Consider the following 19,328-nt stretch of genomic DNA (forward strand, 5'->3'; position numbering starts at 1 on the left):
AAATGTTATTATATTAGTTATCAATAATTTTTGACAGTCGTGCACTTGTTACAATTGTCCCCACTTACGGGGTCAACTGTAACAGTTCATAAAATCAACTAAAAGATAGTTAATTATACATATTATCATAGGTGTGATATATTTTTTTATTGATCAAAATAGTAGTGATATTTATAATAATGAGCTGAGATCTAAAGGGTTAAACTTTTAACTTTAAGGGGTTAAAAAATTTAATTTATGCTGTGAAAGGTTACAAATAAAATAATGCACATGCAACATAATATAAATTATATAGGAAACTATTAGTGGTTCTTAAAGAATTAAGTAATGGTTTGTAAACATAAGATTATTCAGCTGTTACAATCGTCCCCAAGACGTCATTTCAGCTTCATTTGTTAAAAACAATGCTATTTAATTAACAAAACTAATCTTTTTTTTTGAAACGTTAATTAAGGTGTCCACTTACATATTCGGTTAATAATTTTTATTTGTTTAAACAAAAATACTTTGTTACAATATAATATTCTAATACCAAAAAAAGTACTTACGTAGCGTGAAAATATCTTTTGTGTGTAACTCTTTCAAAAGTACATAAAAATGGTTGCCAGCAGGGGTGTACATGTAGATTTATTAAATACACCTTGTGCGCCACCTAGGAACCAAATCTGGAACCCGACACTCGAAATTTTTGCTCTGTTACAATCGTACCCTGTTACAATTGACCCCACTTTCCCCTACCATTACTTTTTCTATATTTAGAGATTAATACCTTTTATACAGAGCAAAAGCATGAAACGAAAATTTTCTGGAGTACTTAGGCCTAAGTCCAGTTACTTTCCCCGTGTCCTATAAATTATCTGCAATAATTAAAGCAACTTTATTTTTAGTAACTATTACTTTATTTTTGACTAAATATAATAGTAATGGTGAGTGAGTTTGTTTGAAAAAAATAACGTAATAATACCAATATTTACTCATTCCGTTAGAGTAACAATGAGGTATAGCAGTGGTCAAAGTACCATGTAATTTCCAAGAAAAAAATTTGACTGTATTAAAATAGTTTCTAGCTGTGCTGTAATTTAACTAGGCATTTTAAAACACTCTCTTAATTTAATGGTCAGCTTAAATGATTGCATTACTCAATTACTGAAATCTCATATGTATAGCAAATAATAATCTAAAAAAAAACATATTACTAGTATATTTTCTACCTTATTGTCTCGAGTTTTACAAAAAATGTAAAAAAAGAAATGGAACAATGTAGCTATCATTGAGAGAGGTATATAATCAACACTGAGAAAAAAGCAGGACCAAATCGACCAGAATATGGGAAAATTTACTGTGTTTTTATCTCTATAAAAGCAGCAAAAATATACCGGTACTTATTACTCTGCTACTGAATTTGGCCCTAATAATGATTTTGTTAAAATTAGGAGTAACATTTGATTTTATCACGATATCAGCAGCATGATAGCATGGCAGCAGCATGATAGCATGGCCGCTGCATGATAGCATGGCCGCTGCATGATAGCATGACAGCAGCATGATATCTTAGAGCCTGGCAAAAATATCATTTTTTCGGTTAAATTTAATTTTCAGTGTTTATATTTTAATAAATGCTTGGTACTAAGAACTATAATCTTAGAAAACTAGTATCTCCAGTTAGCCGCTACCATATAAACGAATGAATTACTGAATGAACGATTTAAATATCATACATTTTGATCTTATTGCAAGAAAATTTATTTTTATTCGAAATGTCATTACCATATAGTACAGTAAAACAGATTTTTTTCGCCAAGCACAAAATAGTTTATGAATGTTTTATATATTTAATAATATTATGCATCATTTCATGGGAATATAGTTTTAATAAGCAACCATTTTTCTCTTGCTTTTAAATAATGATGTTCGTTTTTTGCAAGGATTTTTTATGATTTTTAAAGGAGAACTTTCGATTTCTACTTTAGAGAACATATTAGTTTGCGGTTCTTTAAGTACATGCAAAATATTATTTATGCATGAGAAAATCTATATTTGACTTGATGAGCCTGTTTTTAATTATATGCAAGACTAAATTTGGAAACAAGCTTTTGTGCATTAAAAATATCCTTATTTAGAAAAAAAAAATGCAGATTGAATTGCCAAAACTGAAATTAGGGGCATCTTATATTTTTTAAATGTAAATTAAATTGGTTTAAATTTTAATATTAAACTGGAATAAATTACAAAAATTTTATTTTACTTTAAATTAAGCATTTTGAATTTAATGATTTGAAATTTTTTTATTTTAATTTTGATAGGATTTAAAAAATATTTTGCAGTGTAATAAACATTTAAACAGCATAAGAAATTGTTTTTAATTCCAAAATCCACCTTAATAAAGTAACTTAAACTAACGTAACTTATCTCAGGAGCTTATCTAGAAACTTAGCACAAACTTAAGTCTACACGACTTAAATACTAATCAATGAACAATACTGCTAGTCAAAGAAGATGAGCTCTCAAAGTAATTTCTTAATTTTGCCAAAATATCTTTTACTTAATTACTTATTAAGGACTTCGATTGAAAAATTTAAAATGAAGCTTAATAATACATACAACAATGATAAACCTTGTAAATTAGATAATGGAATATAATTGCAGAATTTTTTAAAAAAAAGTTAGTTTCCTTAATAATAAAAAAAAGGAAATTAATGAAAATAATAAAATATTAAAGCAAAACTTTCATTTGAGATTACTCTATAATGAAATCAGTTATATATCTGAAGATGATTCGAAATAACATCATAAAAAGAAATTTTATAACTTATTTTAAAATTCAAAATATTTTTTTTCTTTCTTATTATACACATTATAGAAAGTTCGATATTTTCCAAATTATATAAAATGAACTTTTTAAGATTATTCCATAAATTTTTACCATTCATCTACTTTTGCTAGTAATCAAAAGCTGCTTATGTAAAAATATCAGCTTCCTTTATATTTAATATAAGGTAAAATGGACTGGAATTTCAATCAGTGCCATTTTATTTATGTTTCCAGTTAATCTAAATTGTCTTTTTATTAAAAATCATTAGTTAACCAAAAGATAATTTTTCATTGCACTACTGTTACTGGCACATTTTTTCAAAAAATTTCCAAAAGATCTTTCTGGCGAAATCTGTAACAAAACTAAATTATTACACATTACGTAAAATTAATGACACGCATTATTTATCATTATAACAACTGCATTTGTACCTATTTTAAATGTATGTATGATTTATATAATTTAAACTAATTTTGTAACTGAAAATACTTTTTTATATGCTTAATCTGTTTATGGTATAAAGTTGATAAATTCGTATTGCATAAAGTTGATAAAAATGTTGGAGATAATGCTGTTCACCTCTCATTTTCAGATCTAAAGGAGTTTCACATGTTTATGTAATTCAAATATATTTATGCTTTCCAATATTTTCCGATATTAAAATGTATTTCGTAATAAAAAGTTATATAGTAATATCTTTATTGACAATTTGTCTTTAGTCAATTCATGAAGTTTTCATAGCCACATAATTTTTATTAAATGTTTTAATGTTCAGAAATGAAACAGTTTTTTCTAATCTACTCTAAAGAAAAACAAAAAATAATCAAAATCGATCGCTTGATCTTAATTGTATAAACTTGACTTCATTTATACTTGTTACTTGTAGATTGTTTAATTTCTAAATACAATTTTTGAGAAGATATAAAATAAATTTCATCTTAATCTTGATTCACTTTCCACTTTTCTTACAAGATATATTATTATTTCCATTTTACTTTCAAGATATACAGCTTTGTGGTCTTTGTTTACCACACATTATATCCGGTGTTACCTTTGTTTGAAATTTAAATTTCGAGGAAATCAGAAATTAAGTTAAGTGTAGAAAAAGTACATTTTTGCATTATTTACAAAACTAAGTTTCGGTTTGCATTTCTAAGAAGTTCTATTTACTTTGAGTCTAAAATAATATTAATTTTATTTTTCAAAGAAACTACCATAATCTGCAAGCCTTCGCTCTTATCTTCCCAAAAAGGATTTCTTTTGTTACGTTTGCTTTCTCTTAAGTAATAATCTTGTTTATATAAGAATTTCTGTTTGGAAACAAATTCTAATAGATAACAATGCAGTCAGAAGCAACTGAAAGAAAAATAACTTTTAAATAAAAATGATTCGTCTTTCCATTTAAGGAAAAATATTGTCACAAAAATTTAATTTTTAAAATTATGTTAAATTAATAAATAGAAAATCTACATTCATGATCTTTTCCTAAGTGACACAGTACATTCATTTGTTTGAATTTAAGGATTTGAATCAAAGATTATAAATGATTTTAAAATAGTTAAATCATTGAAGTTTAATTAATACAAGGAAATTAGAAAGCAGTTAATAATTTGCAAATTTCACGAAGACAACTCACAATATTCAAATATATTCTCACATAAGCCAATGTAAAGCTTTATAAATTGGATATTGATAATAAATTTGAAATAGAATTTGAATTGACTAATTAATATGACGTCAGGAAAAGTGGATGCTGCACTCTTTAAGTGAGTATGCATACTCGATGCGGTATTCATTTGAAAAAATATGCAATTATTAGAGTTTTTGAACACCGAATTCGGATAGGTATCATACCTCAGCTTTTACAATATACGAAAAAAATATATTCTTTCTTTTTTCGATTGAACAAAATAAAATATTTCTGCTGCTGTGTATAACTTCATAAATTTATTGGAAGAAACTGAAAACAGATGAGTGCATTAAAGAGACAAGGAAAATAAAACATGTAGTTTTTTTAACAAGTTTAAAAGTATATATTATTGCTTTTAAACTAGTAAATGTATTGCATACGAGAGAAGGCTTGTTTTAGGAACTAGCCTAAATCTTAAAAACAATAAAGAAAATACTGTTTTAAAACCGAAGAAATAAGGTAAATTAGGTTACCAAATAACCAAAGAGGTAATATTAATTTGGTAAAATTAACAATAAAATAGGGTTTTAGACTATGTGATGAAATTTTGTAAATTTGGCAATTTTATCATGATGCCTTAGAGCATGACACAAGAACTATTTATTCAGATAAAGTGTGTGGTTATAAGGACTATAATTTTGAAGTAAGAATCGTAGACTGTTACCATGTGAACGGAAAAATTACGAAATGAAAGGTTTAAATACCCCATGTTTTGGTTTTATTAAACAGAATTATGTTGTTTTCCTACCCCGAAAGATAATTACCATACAGTAAGGTAATTTACGCCTTCGTGTGAACAAGAAAGTATTTTTAAACAGGGTGTTAAGTAATGCTATTCACTCGAACAATTTTTTTTTAAAATTACGATAACATATTTTTTTAATATGCAAACAATATCCTTAAACTGTTTTGCTAAAGCTTAATAACTGTGTAATCGAAAACAAACGAGTAGTTTTGACAACGGACATTTATCAATTTAAACATAAGTAGATATTAATTCTGTAACCATTAAGGTAAAAGTTTCATACAATCTTTTTGCTAAATTTCTTAGAAAAGTACTCCTTGAGAAAATGGGTAAGTTATAAATAAATAGGCATCGTAAGTTTTTCTAGAATGGTAGGCGGTAATTACCTTGTAAGAGAATACCTTCTGGAACGAGTTTCAGACTTGGAATGAATCCAATTTTTTCTATTTATTGTCCTTATGTAAGATCCTATATAACACAGAATAAACATAAATAAAGTTAAAAACAAATAAAATGTCCGAACAAGACAAATAAGGTCACTACATTTAATTTCCCGTACCATTTTATGTCACTTTTTAGATTTTTTTTTGTAAATTACTATATGTTTATTATCTCCATTTATTTTGTTTTACGCAAGCTTTGAAGACATTAATATGAATTATAGAAAAAATATTTTTTATTTTTATTTTCTATTTTGAGTATTGCATATTGTGTGTAATAAATAAATGAAGTTGCAATCATCCACTGTTTTATAACAATTAAATGAAATTAAATAATAAGTTATTTAATTGTTATTTAATTATATTCAAACAAGCTCCTCCTCTATTCAAACAAGTCCTCTAATGTAGCTACTTAACTATGGTAAATTTAAGTTTCACAGTTTAAAAATCCAATTCAATTACATTATATTTGTGTCAAATGACATCCCTTAATTCTAAATTAACGTTAGGCATCTGATCATTTTTTAACAAAAATTCACTAATTAATCGCAACGAAGAACAAACAATTTAGAAAAATTAATATTTAGCAACTCAACTACCTTCAAACTTCCTCCCCAATCCCAGGTTTGGTATGGGTAAGAAAAACCCAAAACTAACTTTCCTTGGAGCCAAGTGATTTTGTGTAATAATTAAATAAGATGTCATGAAATCCGTAACGCATTAAATAAATACATATTTCTAATACATGATGAAAGTAAGGAAATTTACTGACTTGATGAAAGAGATGAATTAATACCTGGATAATAATAAAAAACTTAATTAATAATAAATTTAAATTAAGAAAAAAATTTAAACCAGGCTTCAGCCTGAAGAGTATGGCTACAAAGAAAATTTTTAATATCCCTCTTCATCCTTAAATCAAATCACTTCTCAGATCAATAAACAAATTATTATGAGCTTAAATTATGATTTATTATTAACCTAGTTGGGGCACCTGAATAATTTGGTTTGAGTTCAGATATTTTTGTGAAAACTAAACACTTGTCTACATTTCTAATCATGATCTACACTACTTTATTTAACAACATAATATTAAATACTTTATAACGCATGCGGAAATCAATGTCAGAATTTGTGTAAAGACAGTAAAACTGATAATGTGGCACAGGTTTCTGTAGAATCTACTCCTCCAAATTTTTTAACTCTCCATGCTATTCAAATCATGGTAACAAATGAAGTATCACGGCATCTTAGATGGTGCCTTTTTGTTGGAAAACTTCAGTAACTCATCTTCCTTAATTAATTTATTCACATTTTTCCTTCAGACAATAATAGACATAAAAACTACTGGAATTCAAAAAGAGGACAGTTAAGAGAGGACAGCAACATCAAATCTTTTAAATCTTCTTAATTTTCAGGCATTTTAATAACAAAACACCACCAAAAATTGTTTTCCAACGGTATTATTATTCACAAAATATTTTTAAATTATGATTAGGATATGAAATAATTTTAAAAATGAATAAAATAATAATAAAATAATGCGACAGTTAAATTACATAAATTTCTGTAGGATATAATATCTTAAACAAAAAATTTATGACCTCAAAATTTAAATTATTTGCCATCTACAGTTGTTTTCTTAAAGCTTCCTACAAAAATTGAATTTGGTGATTAAGCTGTGATTCAATTCAACTGGCACAAATTTATATTATTATTAATTAAAAAATAAAATTCTGTATACAAGTAAAAAATGTTTTTAACTGAACGCTGCTATAACAAATAAAAAACAATATTCGTTACTTTATTATTTACAGTTTTACGCATATATTCTTCAAAAAATATGTTTACGGTCTCTTCTGAGGTTGAAACACTAATTTATTAATAAACATAAGTAATTTCCGAAACAATAATTAGAATTCAGAGGTACTTTTTCCAGATTTTGCTTCCTTTAGCTTTTAGAACAAAAAAAACAAACATTGTTTGTTGTAAGTATATAGTTAACCACTAGTTTCTCAATTATATTTTCTCCCTATTTACCTTTTTTAACCAGTTTACCTGTGGTTAAAGAAAATTTAAAAATATAATTATGCATGCAATGCAATTTTTTTACTGTTCTAAACTCTTTAAAAAAAAAACTCATATAGCAGGTACGTAATTTTATTAATGCATATTTAGTTTATAAAATGGTACCTCAGTTATCTTTCATTTTTTCTTTTCCTGTTTCTTGCCATTTTCTTAGTAAATATTGTTGATCTATCAATTAAACATGTACACGTTAAGATCATTTTTATCATTTTTACTACTTACATTGTTATAAATAGCATGGTATAATAAATATTGCAGTTAAATACATGGTTAGTTTTCAGTTTCCCAGTAAAAAAAACACGTCAAGGTCATTTTTCAAATCTTTTTTACTACTTTAATTGTTATAATTAACATGATATAATAAACACCTAATTTAAATACAAGGTTAGTTTTTAGTACCCTTGTAAAAAATACGTCACGGTCATTTTTATCTTTTGTTACGACGTGAATTGTTATAAATAACGTTACATAATAAACACCAAATTTAATGGTTAGTTATTAGTACTCCAGTAAGAAATGCATAGCATTCCTGCAAAAGCCCGTTATGGGCTCGAGGGTTCATAGAGCTTAAGGCTTCTCATGTTCAAGCATGATGGTGGTTAAGACATTATTGTGGCAATATTGCACACAGTTCGCTTTTACTGAGGCAAGCTGAACCCATCGATCTGAAGCTGTGTGACTTTCAATTCATCTCTGGGGATCGAACCCTAGTTTATCAAAATGGCAGTCAGTGCATTAAATCCTGAGCCACTCCAGATAGTTTCCCAGATGCTTTTACTGACAGATTCAGTTTACAGCACTGTTTAATAATTTTACCTTAAACAAATAAAAAAAAATTTTCTTCTTTTTCGGACAGTATTCTCAGACTTTTTTTGCAATGATTATATATCAATATTAAAGGCAATACTATAAGTTAGGTTTTAATAGAAAAAATAAATAAAGGAAATCAGTCTTTGTTACGTCAAGCGATCGGGTATCATAATTTTGAACTAGCTGCACATGTATGTCATTTTGATTTATGTTGCTAAGTTAACTATCAAAAAATTCTATGGCTGGTAACAGTATTTTTATTTTTATTTCTTTTAGAATTCGTTTTTTTTTTATCGAAATGTTTTTAACCTAACAGAATTCTTTGCTGACTGTTCTCTCTATATATGAAGAAAATAAAGTAAATATTTAAGTATTGTTAAAATAATCTTATTTAGTTGCACAAAGTACTTCATTCTTAGTTTGCGTAGCACATTTTACATCATAAAAACACAATTTGTAACTTTTTTTAAAAAAATACAATAATTTATAAACATTTTTGAAAATTGTTGATTATGTGTAATATAAATGTACTCATATTTATATATTGTTTAAAGGAAATGAATCCAAATATGTCATACATACTGATAATTTCCTGAGTTTTAATCTAAATGGAAAGGGTACAATTAACTTCCTTCCCTTTCAGCTCCATTTTGCACTCCCAATGTCCACTTTGGTTACAATTAAAGCAGAAGTACTTTGATCAACTGGCTTTATTTGGGCGTAAAAGTCATATTAAATAAGATTATATTTCAAAAGCGTTCTTTTGAAGTTCATGTCCGTCCTCATCGTAATGAAGGCGGAAGTGCCATAGCAGTTGGGATTTTAGTTTTAAACATGCCTTTAATATGTATTTTACAAATCTGAAAAATTGACAAGAAATAAAGATCCTTCTGAAAAGTGAATATTCTTAATTTATTAAATGCTCTTCAATAATATTTATGATAGAATAATGCAACCGGTTTGAATAATTTACAAGTTAATCAGCAAAATATATTTAAATCAGTGTAGTTTATCACATGCTAATTATTTTAGTGTTTTTTTTATTTGGAATAATAAACAGAATATGAATTTCTCTGTAAAAGGTTTGAAGTAATAAAATGGTAAGCAAGATTTTTCAAATTGTTAAAGCATCGTCAGAAAAAAAGTACCACGTACTGTTTCTATAGATTTTGAAAAATACAACCCAAAGAATTTCGAATCATTCAACAAAAAAAAAAAAAAGAAAAAAAAAACTCAATTTAGGATACCAGTATGAGATTATACTCTGTTCAAAAAATTCCAATAATCAAGTCGTGAACATTTTCACTGAAACAATATTTAAAAATAGATTTAAAAAAAATCCATAATTTCATCGTGCGTTGGTGCAACTTTTTCAACGAGGCCTACAAATTTAAATTTTAAAACTATATCATGTTAAAAGAAATGACTGTGTTATCCTAATTAATTGTCTAAATTTTTACGATTATCCATTTACATCATGTTACTGTAAATCGCCAAGAACAACACCACTTGTGGAGCCGGGATAGTCTGTTAGGCAGGGACACTGCATTCTTGTTCATGAGAACGGAAGTTCTCACAAATCCAGCCGGCCGAAGACTCCATTTGTAGTAAATGGTGACTGGTGCACGTTAAGTCTGTCGGATCACAAAGTGCTCTATGTTCCCATAACAAATTATACCTCTAGAGAGAACTGAATTGGAGATGTATCGTTCTTTGGTTCAGGTCAAAATTACGATCGATGAATATTAGTTGCATCAATTGGTCCTCCCTATAAACAGGTACGACAATGTGTTAGAAGTCAAATCCTCGGGAAACTTTGGAAAACAAGAACACTCACACTCCTTGTCTCATTGGCCTACGTCAATTAGTACACCACCTCTTGTATACACACTAATCTAAATCATATTACTAATTAGACAAACACTAATACAAACTGGAGGATTTGGGCATAATTACGAATTAAATCAAAATAAATACTAAAAGTATGTGTAATCTTTCTTGAATATTGATATATACATTCATTTTAAATGGAATACAAATAAGATGAACATACTCTAATATCAAGGTGTTTCCAAGGTATGTCCATAGCGCTACCCACATTATGAGAGACGCTAATTTTGCGTCAGTAAGTTAGACACCCACATTATTTCTCAGAAACTACAAATAAAATGCTTTAAATCTTGTTTCTCAGAATGCAATTCGTGGAAATAATGAGTTTCCCTTACTTAGTATCCACACTTAACCCGCATGTTTTTTTCTTATCCCTCATTTGGTTAGAGATAAACACATTCCTCTATTAGTTCTCAGTATATTATTCATTTCTGTGTGAATCAAATTATAGTAAGGGAAATGGGAAGCTTCTGCGACATGTTGCTTTTTTTACGTTTTTCTTTTGCGTCTATGCTCAGCTTTTTTTCTCCTTTTTAAGCTATCTGACTCGCACAAAATCATGATTTTGTGCAAAATTTTGATTGAGTTTATTAGAATTCCTGTACTCTCTGCCTCATAAAAATACCTTACTTTTGTTTGTATTCCACTTATTTACTCAGTTATACCAGTCGTATGGATTAATGATGTTAAGTCTTTAAATGCGTTTATTTCAAAATCAGATTTTTTTTTCAAATTTTACACCACCTTAAACACGATATTTCACCTTGTTTTTTTAAAATAATTGTCTACTATTTTTCAAGAGTGTTTATGGTTATAGCATACATGTTTTGGATTACAGACTGAGAGTAAAGTGTAGAATTTCATTTTCATGCATGTGTTTTTGCAAAGAGAAATGTGGAAATTTTTAAAAATTTGCTTTTTTAAGTACATTGATCCCTAACTCAGCAGTACATACTCTTGATTTTAAGATGTTTAAAACAAAGTCGATAGCCTTCTAAATAAAATCCTCCATCAATTTTGCTTTTGTAGACAGTATAATGTTTTTTCAATGTTTTCAGAAAATGCAACAAAAAAAAATACATAAATAAATAAATAAAAATTCCCTATTTTTACCAAAAAATGACAAAACCTTTCTAACTAAAAATTGCAAGGTGTAGAATTTCATTTATAAAAAATAGCAATAATAAAATTTTTTGTTAGTTTTGTAGATTTTTACATATAATTAAACAAAGGAACTAATTTTTAAAAATTTTATATTAATATATAAAAAAAAGTTGTCGAAACTAGTTGGATACATTAAACAAATTATTGCCACTGTGTCAAAGAGGACCACCGTGTCAATAGGATTGCCACCGTGTCAATAGGAAGTAAAACCCATTTCCGAATAGGACTATTTCCTCCTGATTTGCCCTAATTTGCCTGAAACGTACATTAATTAATAAATTAAAATTTATAACTCCAAATACACATTTATTAATTTAAAGCACTCGGTTATTATATTCCTGTTTCTACCCCTTGGGCTTGAAGGAAACTTTTTAAACTTCTACTAGAAACTCGGAGTGAGTTAATATCATTCAATATATTATAGTTCAAATTTGCTGAAAACTTCATGCAAACTCTGTAAATTCTAAATGCAAAAATTTACGCATACACATAAAATTCGGGAACAAATTATAGTAAAAGGTTCTGGCACTTACGGCACCAGTACATAAAAGTAAAAATCCATTTTTACCGTTATTTTTTAAATTTTGCGGAACAAAAAAAAAGCTGATTAACCATAGATTTTACAGTCATATTTAATGTAAAATCCCAATAGTTAAATTAATATTACTCTTTATTAAGTACTATAAAATATTTAGGTAAGGCATCTGAAGGTAAGGAGGCAGTACTATTTACCTGAATTTGATTCAATTTTTTGATAGAATAGGCAAGAATTTCTTTTTGAATTTTGTTATATAAAACTATTATTCAATTTAAAACACAGCTAAGCATTTTATCAAATCTTATTTTTTACGTATTTTTATCAAAAAGTAACAACTGGAATTCAATTGAAGAAAAACTATTATTTTTTCTGCGACATTTATTTTATCGATTGTTAGTTTAAAATGAAATGCAACTAAAACATTTTAATCAAAGAATAAGTTTAAAAAACTTTTTTGCACAGCTTATTTATTTAGCTTTCTGGCAGGAAATGCCCAATTAATGTATTTTTCCTTGACACTCTGATGGATATATATCATAAATATTATAATTCTGCTAGTTTTAATGGTTCTAAGGACATCTACAAAATATTAGTAATTCAACTGTAATAAACACTCTCTGTTCTGAAATTTTTAAAATGGGTTAGTTTTAAAGCTTGAAACGGTTATTGACAAATTCGGCTTTTTGAAAATGTATAATTATTCCACTTTAGATTAATGATTTGTTTTTACGATGGATTAAAGTTACGGATTAAAGTTACGATTCCGTAAATAAAATGTCCACTTTACATATCGTTATGACACATGCACTATTACTATTACGCATTTCGTCAGCATTTAAGCACAATTTAATTTCTTTGAAAAAAATCTTATTTTTTATACTCAAAAGTCTGTTTGCGTCATAGTGAATAAAATTTAAGCATTTTTCAATGAAAATAAAACCACATTTTTTAAACTTTCCCTGATCTGCTTAAAATGGGTTGAAACAAACGTGTAATAATGGCAATTCTTTGTTTAGGCACCTAGCTAATAAAATAAAAAAAATCGTGTTAAACCATTTTTTTTCTAAAATAAAGTATTTACTTTCTGAAATAAAATCTCTCACTTCTGATGATTCATTAATTCTATAGCAGTGTTTCGCTAATTTTAAGAATCATTTCGTCATAAACGAAACTCTCAAATATATGACGTGAACTCTCAATGGTATGACGAAAATGTTTTGTTGGTTGAACATGCTTTTTCAACTCGAAACATTACATAGCGCATTGTGGGAGATAGCTACTAATATGAGGAAATTACACTTAAGACTATTCAATCGGAAATAAAGCGACGGGGCAAGCCTGTATGGTAGTCTAGGAGTTGACCACGGGTCACGGACTCGAACCCTACTTTGCGCATTAGTGTAATTTATCTCTCTGTTCTATCAGTCCTTCTTGCGTTATTTGGGCAACATTGATTCCCCTATATGGTGGCCACGATAAAGTGATAATTGGAAAAATCATTTCATTAGAAGCTCCGATTTTTATTTTTATTTTTATTTATTATTGAAATTAAAATGATAAAATATTTCATAAATTTTGAGGAAATTTGATTTCTGGAAGAAGTGACAGCAGCTCCTTCTTCACTCTGGCGAAATGTTTGTTCCGAACATGTATCAAGAAACTGCTTCTCCAAAAATTTACAGTGTTTCCACCTTTATTCCTTTTTTACAGTGTTTAATCAGATGTTAATTATAAATCAGAGTAATTTCAGCATTTTCAGCAATAATGAATTTTTTGAAATAAATACTTACAATGAGGCTAATAATTTCGACTCGAACTGAAATAAACTGGTTCGGTTTGTTTTATTATTTTTTTACATATACCTATGGTTAGATAATACATTATATAATTCCCTTAACTAGAAACTACTGTCGCTTCATTTACCAATCTGGATATCCAAAACAGCTTTAGATTACACCATTAATGTGTATGACACATGACTAGGATCCATTAACGCAGAGAATTGAGTTTGTTTGCGCAAAGCTGTAATATCGATTGGTAATTAACATTAAACTACTCGAGTCTAACATTTGCAATAAATCCGACAGACGCAAAGTCATGTTTCAAACTAACTGAGTTAATTTTACTATCCATTTTAAAAAATAATATTTAAATTAATGGATGTATAATCAGAAAAAAAAGAAATTTATAACTAAGTTCTTACACATAATTTAATTATATAAGTATTTTTTAGATTAGATATTTAATTGCATATTGATTCATATTCACAAATAAATAATGAATAAGTACTATTAAAAATAAAAGACTGTATGTAGTATAAAGTCTGTATATATGTATGTATTTTTTTGATATATGTATGTTTTTCTTTCAAAAAAACTTAATTTTTGGCTTTCCGTAAAGATTTTGTATACGATTGATGATACTTAAAATATGAGTTGCAATATAAAAATATGAGGATTAATAGATTACTAGTGTATATACTTTTTATTTCTAAATTTTATTTAGAAATAATTTGTAAGCCACATTATTATGAAATTAATTATTTTCAATTTCATATTCCAAATTGCTATATTTAAGTTTGGAAATATATATTTCCGTATATTTATTATTTAGATGTGTAATAATTGGATGGATTTCTCTCTAAACAATTTTAATTTCATAATTTGTCACGATCAGCTGACAAGTCTCATCTTCTTCGACATACCGTAAAATAAATAAAACAGAAATAAATTAATAAATAAATAAATTAAATACGGACCATACATAAACAATAATATAATAACTTGATGGATAAAAAGCAAGCCAATGCATAAATATTCTAATAAATGTAGGAAAACCACAAAGTCACCGTATTCTCAATGGAATTCATAAAATATTCATCATATGAATATAAATTCAGTCAGGACTTTAGAATAACAAGATAAAATCAACTCATTATAAAATTTTAATTAATGCTTAACATTAATACTTTGTATTATAACTAATGGAGAGTATCAATGAATTAGTGAAAAATGTGAAGGAACTGATTGAAATAAGCAGCTGAGAATTGAAGAATAAACCGATCGTAAAAATGTCAATTAATCATATGCTACTAAGTAATGAGAATTGGTAATTTATTTAGCACAGAAAAACGTGTGCAGATGGGATATTTTGTTCTGTTTCTATGCTGTATAGAAATAATATAAGTGGGACTTTAATAGTCAAGTTAAAAATGTTAACCCTTTGAGGATTCCTATGACTTAGTTTGTAACAATCTTAAATTAAACCATAATTCTGCTACAATTGAGCAATGATATCGTATAATCAAATCCAAGATTGATAAATTTATCAGATAAAGTAATTCAAAATGTCGTAAAATTTATAAATTTTGTATTCAACAAACTTCATTCTCTTTATATTTTGTTCTTCTCAAGAAAAATTTATTTCTATTTACAAATGCATGAGAATTTAATGAAAAATCAGAGAGCTTATTTTTCTATGTCATCAAAGCATTTGAATTTTATTTTCTCTCAATTAGAGCATAAGCTATAATGATTTAAAAAAAACTTTAACACTTACAAACAATTTCTACAACAAACGGCTGTGTTTAAAAGGCATGAAAGATTTTGTTATAAGGCGCGTATATTACGCAAAAAATAAAGAAATCAAATTTTTAAATTACGACTTTTTTTAACATTTTATTACCCAAACTATTCAGCCGATTTCTTCCAAATCTTGTATTTTATCCTTTTAGATTAAATTCGTTAAAATGTCAATGCATGCGTACTTTGTAGTTCAAATTGTTTTCGATACATATAAATAAAATATTAAAAAATAATAATAAGTTATGGAAAAAATTTTTTTACAAAGGAACAGTCTTTGAAGGAACAGATTTTATAATTGTGTGAAAAAACTTATCGAACTTAATAAGTTATGACGAAAGACGCAGAAAGTAAAATTAACATTAAGGGGTCAAAACTTATAATCGTTCTTCTGCTTCTGACCAAATTATTGGGGTCACATTTTTCAGATTGTTGTCCCACCCTTATTTTGAGGGTTAAGAATCCAAATCCATTGAAAAAAGTATGTTTGAGATAAAACTTTTTTATCTGATTTCATATGTTGAAATATCGTCTGTATTAATTAATTAGAATATTTAAGGTTAGACTCTTGAACGATTAGATTGAGTCTCAAAACCTTATCATTAGATCAAAAGTTATCCAGGGTGTGCTTGTTTTAACGCACTGTCCATCAAGATTGAATCAAGTCTTGCAAGTGGCATGTTCACCCATGAATCCATTGTTGTTGATTGTGAAATAGTTACAGGTAATCGCCATATTTCTAGCCTTTGTTAAGTTCTGGATATATATATTTTTTAAATGTTAAATTTACTTTGAATGTTCTCGTGTATACATTTCAATCCGCTATACGCAGTCTACGGTACATTTATTATACATACTATTATAACCCTAAATAGAGACGCATCTACCGTTATTATATTTTGATGCTTTTGAGCGACTCAATTTCTCATTTGAGCAATTACAATATATAAATATATATATTTGACAATATATAAAAATATATACAGTTTAAATTTTAATGATTTACTATCACATGTCTGAATTTGAGTTGTTCATCTAGTAATATATGCAACAAACTTATCTACAATTACCAGTAAATAAAAAAGGAATATATTTTCGAAAATAATAAAAGAAAGATTACGACAAAAATTTGTTATATTTATAAGTCTAAACTGCCATAAAATTTAGCAAAAGATTTCTGTGGTATAGAAAATGAGTCGTAAAACTTTTCGAACTACTGCTTCTTTTAGAAAAGGTTGTGCTACAAATTTAACAATGGATCGTTAACTTACCATATTCTAGAACAAAAAAGATTGATCGAAATTATCTTCAGAAAATATTTCGAAAAATAATCTTGAGAGTGTTATTATTTGCCTAAATTTTAATTTTAAGTGGCTTTTGGTCTGTACTTAAATGCATTTACTTTGAAAAGCAAAAATAATAAAAATTGAATAAATAAATTATTGCATGCTTTTGATTAACTATCATTAAAAATGATGATTAATTAATAATTGTATAAGTATGAAATTATATATATTTGGCGTTAATTTCTAAACAATTTAATTGTATTTAGTTCAAAGATAGCGTTTATTTAATATCAAACTTAAATTTTGACTAAGAGATATTATGAGAAGTAGAGTAAAAAGGAATACGCATTAATCATTTGCATGGCAATGTTCCAAAAATGGAGCATGGGCTTTAGGTTTGAATTTAATAAGTAATTAAAATCCGGATAATTTTTTTTTTCATGTGCTTAAAATTTGTATTCCAAAGTATTTTTTGCGTTTTGTTGGGCTCCGTTTCTATAAATATTTATTTTCTATGAATTTTAAAAATTCGATGTAATTTCTTAATTTTCATACTGTTATAAAATTTACCAAAATTCCAATTTTTATAATACTACAACAATACATAAAATTTTTTAAAGGGACAGCATAATCTTCTGATAGGCATCAAATTCGAAATTTTATTTTAAAACTGTTAATTCAAAATATTAGTTCAAAACTACATGTTCCATTTTTAGAGCATTGGCGTTTCATGGTTTCCATTTTTAAATTTCGAGTGATTCATTAAATTATGTTCTATGCATTTCATTCCGCTAGCATAGTGACAGTAATTCATAATAAGAAAATGATGTTTGAATTGGAAAAAAAGGAATTAATGAGTTTAGGTTCAACTGCTATAGAATGCAGAATGACGGAGGCAGAATACTCAAAGTGACAAAATATGGACTCTTTCATATTCAGCGCTTTTCTCTTTATTTTTGAATACTTAAAAAAATTCTTTTTGAGAAGATGATGGATTTCAGGGAACTGTAATATTTTTCTTAGTGATTTGACAATTCTAGAGTTAAAATTTAACATCAATGGGTAACATCAAACATCTTTCCTTTTTAATGTGTTACTAGCAATTGTATTGGCTAGATTCTTGCTATTGATAGTTTCTCCGTTCTGATGCTTGTGATTTGTTTTATTTATGTTCAATATGATATTATCGAGTTAGTTAAGAAAAGTGCGTCTCATTTCTTCAGCTATCTAATTTATAAATTTTCCTTATGCTTATCACCAGGTCTGAGAGATTCATAACGATACAAATTTTCTGATTCAGATTTAAAAAAATCTAGATATTAACGGAGGAGTAATAAAAGAGAAGTTTTAATTTATACGGAATATATAGAAAAAAATTACTTTGGGACTATTATCCCATTCTATATCTGTTAAAATATTAGTTTTAAAAAGAGTATAAGAGAAAGTAAAATTTTAACAAAAATACTTGAATTAAGAGCAATTAAAAAACAAGAAAGAAAGGCTAATTATAAAATCAAATTATAAAGGAAAATTTGATGAGCCAAAACAATTGAAAAGCCAGGTACAATTTTGTAAACAAATCTTGAACACATGAATTATGCTCCTCTTGACGTATTTTAAAACTATTCCGGTAGAATATGAAGAATATCTCATCAATGTTTAATCATTTTATGCTTTAAAAAAATTAAAATACAGGTATATTTCTAACATATTTTAAATTTTTATAGAAGTGGGTACAATTTTTTTTGAAAGTATAGAATGAACTGAAAGAAATGCACTGAAACATATCATGACCATCGCCAGTAGAAACATCGTCAAAAACATACACTGTAAGAATTTTCATTCTAACATTACGGTAAAATAACAAGCAGCAGACAATTAATCGTAAAGTTTACGGTAAAGAACATTTTTCACCTTTATGGTTTTGAAACCGTTTACATCTAGTATGATTAAAAAACCCTGAATGCAAAACTATACGTTTTTTTCCTACCACTTACAGATAGCAAGGTTTCAAAAAAGTAAAAAAGAAATTTATCTGGATATTTTAGATAGTTTAGCAGCTTTATGCTGCTGCCATCTATACAAATAAGAAAATCGTATTCTAATGTTCATGTGTTGAAGAGAATGGAGGTAATATTGTTTGTCTGTCATGAGATTGACAAATTAACCGTCTGGCCTATAATATGTCCCCATCTGCAAGGAACTAAGTTGCTTTATTTATAGGATTGGTGCAATAATATTCTGGTTGTTTAGCAGTATTAGCAACAATAAAGTGGTATTTCTT

This window comes from Parasteatoda tepidariorum, chromosome 6 (genome assembly GCF_982258835.1).
Source record: "Parasteatoda tepidariorum strain Cologne lab strain chromosome 6, Ptep-v5.0, whole genome shotgun sequence".
In the NCBI taxonomy this organism is placed as follows: Eukaryota; Metazoa; Arthropoda; class Arachnida; order Araneae; family Theridiidae; genus Parasteatoda; species Parasteatoda tepidariorum.